Raw genomic sequence first — 8885 nt, forward strand, 5'->3', positions numbered from 1 at the left:
GTTTGCGTTTGGCGATTCTCGGCAAAGCTTTTGCAAAAGTGTCCCAGGACATGATTGTGATCGCTGACCCTGTGTCCACTTCTAGTCGGCACGGCACTCCTTCGATTTTCGGTTTAGTGAAGATTTTCTTCTCGACGCGGGTTGCTGCACGGCCTATGATCACGGTCGCTCGATTTGAGTTCGCGCCCTTTTGTTTTGACCAATCGCGGGTCGCCTTGCCGATCCCGCGCCTGATTGGTTGGTTTGAATTTTCGGCGGAAGGTTGGGGTGCTCGACAGACTTGAGCCAGGTGCCCCTTCTTCTCGCACCGACATGTAGCGTCCTTGAACTTGCATCGTTGACGCTGGTGTTGCCCTCCGCAACTTCCGCATTCATCCCGGTCTTCTTTGCCCCTTCTCTCGGTGAGGCAAACTCCTTCCTCATCCTCGCCGTCTGATTCGGTCTGGATGTCTTCATTATGGACCGGGGTTGATTTGCCGCTGCTGGCGTGAGTGGCTTTTGCAGGGTTTCTGCCGCTTGGGTGGACATCTCATGAGCTCTGGCTTCGTCCAGAGCGTTTGCCAGCGTTAGATTGCTTTTTGATAGCAGCCGCCTCCGCAAACGCATGTCTCTGACCCCACGGATGAGTTGCTCTAACAGCTCCTCATCCAAGTCTCGTACCCACAGTCCTTGGAGGCTTTTCGCAGGGCGGCCATGTAATCGCTGATGGATTCGCCCTCTTGCTGTCTGCGCTCCCCAAATTCAAAACGCCGTACGTATTTGGACGGTGTTGGCGCGAAATGGTTCTTCAATAGATTTTGCAGAGTTTGCCACGATACCAATTGTACCGGCGTTGGCTCTGCCAGAGCTTCCGCAATGTCGATGACCTCAGGACCGCAGTGGCTCAGGAAATATGCCCTTTTGCGGTTGTCTGGAACTCCTTGCAGTTCGTTTGCTTCTAGGAAGCTTTCGAAACGGGTCATGTACGTTCCCCATTTCTCCCTGGCTGGGTCAAACGGTGCGGGCGGAGTGTAGCTGGACATCTCCGCGTTTCTGCCCTGAGTTTGCTGGGTTCGGTTCTTCCGTGCGTTCAGCTCGTTCCTGGTGCTCTTAGCCTCGAAATCCCACCTTCGTCGCCAGTGTTAAGTTCGGGAAGTAACGAGGCTGGAGACCAGGGTAGTGACAACAGCTCTTTAATATATGGTGAACCCAGCAACCAGGCTGGGGAAAAACCTCTCCTTATATACAGTTCTACCGGCGGCTTTAACCAATCAGCAACGTGCTTGTTTCCCGCCAAAACCATTTAAAGATACATTACAGCTAGAATAGGCTAAGTACTTGAAGTTATATCTTTTTAGGACACAGTACTATCCTATGAAACACTATGTGTGTTTCTTTGATTTTTATCCATTTATGGCAGGGGTGTCAAACTGAAGGCCCGGGGTCTGGATCCTGCTTAGATCCGGTCTGTGAGGTCACCCTGGAAACAGCGAAAGAGCAGCCTGCGGTGCCTCTGCCAGTGAAAATGGAGCTCGGGAGGGCCGCTTTTTGCTGGGAGAGGGTTTCAGGCATCAGTGGCAGCTGAAAACAGAGCTTGGGAGCTCATTTTCACTGGCAGAGCACTCAGGCCACCACAGGTGCTCCCAGCACAAGTAATATAAAGCTGGCCACACCCACCCTGGCACACTCACCCAGGCCCCCCCAAGGTCAAACATGACCCTGATATAGCACTCAATGAAATTGAGTTTGATACCCCTGATTTATAGTATATAATATATTAATTGTAATAAAATGTATGCATAGATGGCTGTACATTTTAGTTGAACATGAAATGATGGATTTAAGTCCCTTCTAAATCCCTGGCAATATAGTTCTTCCCTACAATCATTACCTATTTCTTACTCCATTCAGAATGTTGAGTTACAAATAAGCTTCTTCTATTTTAAATTCATTCCTGCAAGAAATAAATTGCATATTTAAAAAAGCAAATATAGCCATATAATCAGTGGTACATTGTGCTACAGCATAAATTACAGATAAACCCTGGTACAAAACATTTTAATAGGTTCTATGGTTTTTTTGTGGCTTTTAACGAAGGAAACAAAATTTGCATTATATCTGTGCATGTAAATATGTTGAGCCATTCAAAAGGAGCAGATGTAAAGCTAAAGCAATATCACTTTTAGTATGCAATTTAGGTGGAAGACCAATAGCAAATGGTGAAAATAAAGGAAGATCTGATAGGCATACAGCATTTTGCAGATGGTTGACATTGATATTAGAATCATAGCAGCCATAAAAAGGGGGCAAACCGAGCACAAAGATTTTATGTGTGTGAATTATTATTTTTTTATAAATAGAATGTCACTGTATTCCTTATGCAATTAAATATTAAATTAAACTCCCTTTAAATATGGCGGTGAATTGCAAAAATTCTGAAAATCTGAAACAGAATACTTTTTTTTCCAGAACCGTATATAATGTTATCACTTATAACCCTCCGGTTGATAATATTTAATTGCATAAGGAATACAGTGACATTCTATTTATAAAAAAATAATAATTCACACACATAAAATCTTTGTGCTCGGTTTGCCCCCTTTTTATGGCTGCTATGATTCTGCTATCACAAACTCTAAATGCCCATCAAGCCTTCTACAAAAGAAATTTCTGAAGAGGGCTATAAAAATGTCATTCAAAACAGATTTTAAAATTCTAGGACTCACCAATCCATACTGAGAGACACACTTTGAGACAATTAACAGGTCATTCAGTTTTAGTCAAACTCACTTCAGAAATGCAACAGGAAAAAAGGATCATCCAAGAAGTCTTAGAGAATACCAGAACACTGGGCAGAAATGAGATTCATGGACAGTAGCAAGGATATCCAGGTTCCACTAAGAACAACACTCATGTTCATATCATGTTTGCCAAAAAGTATAGCAATGAATGTCTTATGGACAGATAGGTCAAAAGTTGAACTCTTGGAGATGTGAAGATGTTATTGTGTCTGCTAGAAAGCAAATACATTAAGAACTTCATCAACCATCAAGAATGGTAAAGTCATGGTTTGGTAGAGTCATAGTTTGGAGATATTTAGAAGCTTTAAGACCTTGGTGATTTGCACTGTTGAAAGAAGCATGAATTTTGTTTATCAGGCTGAATGAAGCTGAAGTAATGTGGATTATATAGTTGGCAAAGATGTCAAATAGACAAGTGTAGAATATAATATAATATATATATATTATATAAATTCAGTCCTTTGGAAAAGCAGAAGGTCCAGATATCACCTCTATAGAAATGCTACGGAAGATCTTGAAATGAGAATATCAAGCTAGAAAATCATCAAATGTTACTGAGCTAAAGCAATCTCCCATAGGAAAATTTCCAATTCTATGATTTAAGAGATTGATAATCAATTACAGGCAGTGCAATGTTTGCAGCTAAAGGTGGTACAGTCAATTACTGATTCTAAAAAGACAAATACTTTTCAACACTAGGACAGTACATGGTAGATTACTCAGTTTATGAAATAAACATGAACCTTTGTTCTTTATTGTTCATTTAATCACAGCTTCTCTCTCTGACCTCATATATACATAAGACCCATTTAGAGCAAGGGGGAACAAATAGGGGAGGCAACTTTTAATGGGCCTGCTAATCACTGAATGTTTCACCATATCAAGTATTCCAAATACCAGTAGGCAGGAATAATAATAGTCATAAAGTATAATGTATTGCAAAAAAACATCAAACAAATTATATTCCTTTGCACTCAGTTATAAATCTGTCTTCCAAATAAAAAAGACTTGATGAAGAATAATGGGGAAACAAGTTTTCTTTAATGGCTAATAAGTACTTTTTAAGAAAGTGTAAGGATAATCCTCTGAATGTTTTAATCATATTTTAGTACAGACAAGGTAAAAATAGAACATATTTATCTGAAAGGAAATGAGTGTTCTTCTTCCCAAATAACTGTTTTTTGAAGTGTGAAAGTGATTTTACATTCATAGAACAGAGTAGAGTTTATTGAAAAAAGAAAGCTGCCTCACTGATTTTGACAGCCTGGAATAGTGCTATTTTAACCTCTGGCAGCTGATGTTTTATTACAGCAGTTTATAAGTAAAATTGAATGGATGGGTGGGTGGATGGATGGACAGTGTGAACTTCACAAACATTTGTTTTCTACTTTGAAAAAGACAGAAGCGAGAGCAATAGCTTCTCTTCCTTTGCTACATCATTGCAGACACCCACATGAAAGGCAATGGCCCTCTCCTTCTCCTTCTCCTTCTCCTTCTCCTTCTCCTTCTCCTTCTCCTTCTCCTTCTCCTTCTCCTTCTCCTTCTCCTTCTCCTTCTCCTTCTCCTCCCCTCCCCTCCCTTCTACTCTTAACAGTAATCTCCCTACCACATATGTTCAGCTCTTCCCTTTCTATCCCTTTCCAATGAGACCACTCTTTTTCTGGATTTAATTAATTTAATCAGCAGTCACTAAAACAATATGTTTTTGTCTACCTGTATTATTTCTGAATTCTGACTAATAATACATTTGCAAACATGCATGTACACCTGAACATATAAAATAAGCCTAGTTGAAACAATTTCTATAAAGATATTTCTATGTCTTGAAGACACACATTATTTTCTTTTCAATCTGCAAGGCATATTATGCAGGCAAGCTATTCACATCTGTGAAGAGAAGAGCTTAGATTATCTGCTTCAATCACCTGCTTGAATTTGATATGAATAACAAGAAAGAAAGAAAGAAAGAAAGAAAGAAAGAAAGAAAGAAAGAAAGAAAGAAAGAGTCTAAAGCATATGTAGTGTTGGTGTGGAGGATTTACAAGATACTGCTAGTGGTTCTGAACATTTGGAAAAAAACCTAGGATATATAAAAATAACTAAAAGCCCCTGCTCCAAAAAAAAAGAAGAAAAATCAATTGTCCCTAAGGCAAAAATAATGATATATAGAGAACAATATAAAATAATCATAATCAGTATTATTAGAACTACAGTTATTTTGAACATTATTGTCACTTTGCCAGCTTTGATTATAGCCCAATAAATACTCTGCCTCTAAAATACTAAAATAATTTTAGAACTATTTCGCTGTATAATTCTGAATGACAAAATCTTATCTGTCTATTGATTGATTATCAATCTATTTCTTATTTATATCCCCATGCAAACTTCAGATGAAACTAGTCATAGAGATTTTTGTTCCAATAAATGGGTGTGTGGCATATATATTTAACTACAAAATATTGCCAGGGCTTGAATTGGCAACCCAAGATTGATACTCTAGAGAAACTCTGAACTGTATGGCATTTGTATATTGGGGTGTAATTAAGACAGATTGTTCCCCCCCCCATCAGTCTTATTTTGTAGGAGTGGTGCCGTGGCCTAGGGGTGAAACTCTCATCCTCACAATCAGGAGGCTGTAAATTTGATCCTAAGTAGAGGCAAATATTTCCCACTCTGCAAACTGAGAATATATCTGCTGAGCAAAACTCCGCAATGGAGACAGGATGGGTATCCAGCAATTAATTCACTCTGCTAGCTCCATTCAGTTGCCCAGAGTCCACCCCGCAAGGGATTATGGGTCATTAAATGAAGATGATTAGTCTCATTTTGTAAGAAAATTCTTGATTGAAGAAAATTTAGTATTTTATAAAATTAAGTTTAGACAATATATTGGAAAACAAGATAGCATTAATAGCACCTACAGGTCAAATAGGGCAAAGAACAGCAACAATTCTTTGCCAGAACAATTGTTAAAAGAACTACAACAGGGAATTAATGAATTGCATGGTTTTAATTAAGTAGTAATTGAGATGGACTAATGTAAAAAACTAATATTTTCCCCTTTTATTTTATTGCTGTAGTCTGTTGTGCATATCTATTTTCCATAAATTAATTTCCATAAATTTCAATAAAACTTACTCCCAGATCAGAAGAGTCACTTATGTATAAAATTTGAATCATGGAAGATATCTTTTCCCAAGCCTATGAAGAAATATTCAGAATGGGGCAAATATTTTCTCTTTAGAATTGCATTGAAAACTTCTTTCCAATAGAAGAAAAGCAAATACAAATGATTTTCCACCATCAGTCTAATTAAATTGCTTTTGTATTATATGCCCTGCATATTACTGCAGTATTTTGATCACAAATAACACTGAGGGATATTCTTTTTTAAAAAATAGGCTAATGGTTGGAACTAATGAAGCTCATTAGACTTATGAAGAAGTATCTTAACAAACTTGAAAGTTACTCAGATCTTATATTATATGCAGTAATGTAATTTTGTAAATCCTTATTATCTAGGCAACCCTTTTTTATTTCATAAGTGTTTATTCCTATGACTATGTCATCATCAATCTAGAATTGGCAAAGCCTAACTAGATTGCTAGTTTGTAACTTAAGAACTCTAGGTGCTCTAGCACTTTCAACTGTCTAAATGGCACTCATAGAAATCCAAGTTAAATAACTTTTTTTTCAAAAAAAAATGGATAAAATGGGCCTCTGTGGCTCAGACTGGTAAGACAGTCTGTTATTAACAGCAGCTGCTTGCAATTACTGCAGGTTCAAGCTCCACCAGGCCCAAGGTTGACTCAGCCTTCCATCCTTTATAAGGTAGGTAAAATGAGGACCCAGATTGTTGGGGGCAATAAGTTGACTTGGTATATAATATACAAATGGATGAAGACTATTGCTTGACATAGTGTAAGCTGCCCTAAGTCTTCGGAAAAGGGCGGGATATAAATGGAAAAAAAAATCTCACAAAATTCTCAACAGTTATTAAATCTCACTGTTCTTGAAGGAAATATCACAAAATTTCAATGATATATTAACATCCTGAGATTTTGTATGTTTATTTGTGCAATGTATGCAATAAATCAGGATTATTCAATAATATCTACCATCTGAAAAGATTAAAACATCCTGGTTTAGGTCAGAATTATGTACTTTTATTTTATGCAGACAATAAGTTGTTTATTGGGACTGTGCAGAGCATTCAAAAGAAATACAATGAAAAACACTTTAGCACATAGAAAAATACTTTTTTTGAAAGAGATAAATATCTGTGACCCATGAAAGATTCCTATAGCTGCTTTGAAAGCATGTACAAGCATTCATACATGCAGATAGTGCTTTGTTCCAATGAACTGTTGTTATTTTGCATGCATACATATATAGACAGCAAGAAATATCCTTTGAAGCAACTGTCAGAAGCAAAAGACACAATTGATTTAGTGCTTTGAAGCAGGTGCTTCACTCAGGCTGTGACAGTTTTTGATGCACCTATTCTGGATGTACAGTTGTAGTATATAGACTAGATTCCCTTGAGAAAGGACCTGTGTAACTATAACAATCCTTACTTATCTTTTTTTCTTTGCTTTTAAAGCAAAGTGTCTCCTGCTTCACAGGAAAGAAAAACAGAGGGGATTAAGATAACATTTAACTAGCTACATCTGAAACTCAATCATGGCTATGTTTTATTATTCATTAAGACTAGAAATAGGCCCGAACTCATTAGAGATTCAAATCCAATTTTGCAATCTAAGATATTGGCTCAAGCTAATCTTTGCAAATCTTTTAGTTGCCTTGACTTTGCAAGATAACTTCAGTCCCTCATGGCTAGTTGAAATAAAGTCTGATTTAAGACTCTGTGGATTTCCACACAATATCTGGTCTCAATTAGTTATAAGAAATAAAAGAGTCATACTTTTAAAATATCTGTATCAATAAACTATTGGAATTAAAAGAATAATTCTCAATCTCAATTTAAGTATGCCAGAGAGTCCATTTGCAGTGGTCAAATACCTTATTGACATTTTGGAAATCCAAAAAAGACTTTTTATATTACCCAGATTCAGTGTCTTACATTCACCATTTCTAAAAAGGAGATTTAAATAAATAAATAAGTAAAATATTGTTTATGTTAGAAGAAATTAAATCAATAGCAAATGTCCTTCTTTGGTGCTCCTTTTATTTAAATTGGTGTAAAGATTGAATTATATTTTTTTTTAAAAAAAACTTGAGAAAGTGAAACAGATGCTGATCTTACTGTTCTCTGAAGCTGAAGAAGCTTCTTGGATAAGAAGTGAAATGTCTTCCAAAAAAACAACAACCCCAAACAAAACCAGAAACTCCCGTTGAAAAATTATATTTGGGATTATTGTTCCACTGTTTTCTTATTCCAGATTTTGAAGATGACCTCCAAAATAGCAGCTAAATTTTGTTTGAATACATTTGCTATTTGTCACACAATATTTAGGATTTTTTCCCATTTGCAATGTCATGGTCTCTCAGTGTAGAATTGTAAAACTATTGTTTTGTCATATTAAATAACAGTCAATGTTGGATACGAAAGTATATTAATTTATTCATGTCTATCTTCTTAGAACTTAGTACATTAATTCAATTTTTTTAGATTTTTTAAAAATGAAGTCCTGTTTTATTTCTACAATATTCTATTATTATAGTCAATTCCCAAAATGTAGTACAATTTTGAGACATTTAGAATAAAGAAAAAACCAAGTAACTCAAAGAAATGAATGCTTTTTTATTCCTTCTTAGTTTGGCTAACAGGCTTCTACTTTCAAGAAAAGAGCAGAACCAAAGAATAGCAACCCATGGGCTTTGATCAAGTCCATAAAAAGATTTCCTTCAGCAAGTCACTGAGACTGGGCAAAAAAAGATTTTAGTTCAAAGGCAATTGAGGCAGAAGCAGCAGCTCTAGAGAAATCTGTTCATTTCAGGGTTGATTTGATCAGAGAACTTGATTTCTCCTTTTTAATAGCACTTTATTCTATGTGTGGCCTCCTTTTTTTATTCAAATCACTTCACATGGAAAACTAGAGTACTCTTAAGAGAAAAGATAAAACAAAGTTAACTGCAAGG

The sequence above is a fragment of the Ahaetulla prasina genome, chromosome 5, assembly GCF_028640845.1.
Source record: "Ahaetulla prasina isolate Xishuangbanna chromosome 5, ASM2864084v1, whole genome shotgun sequence".
Lineage (NCBI taxonomy): Eukaryota > Metazoa > Chordata > Lepidosauria > Squamata > Colubridae > Ahaetulla > Ahaetulla prasina.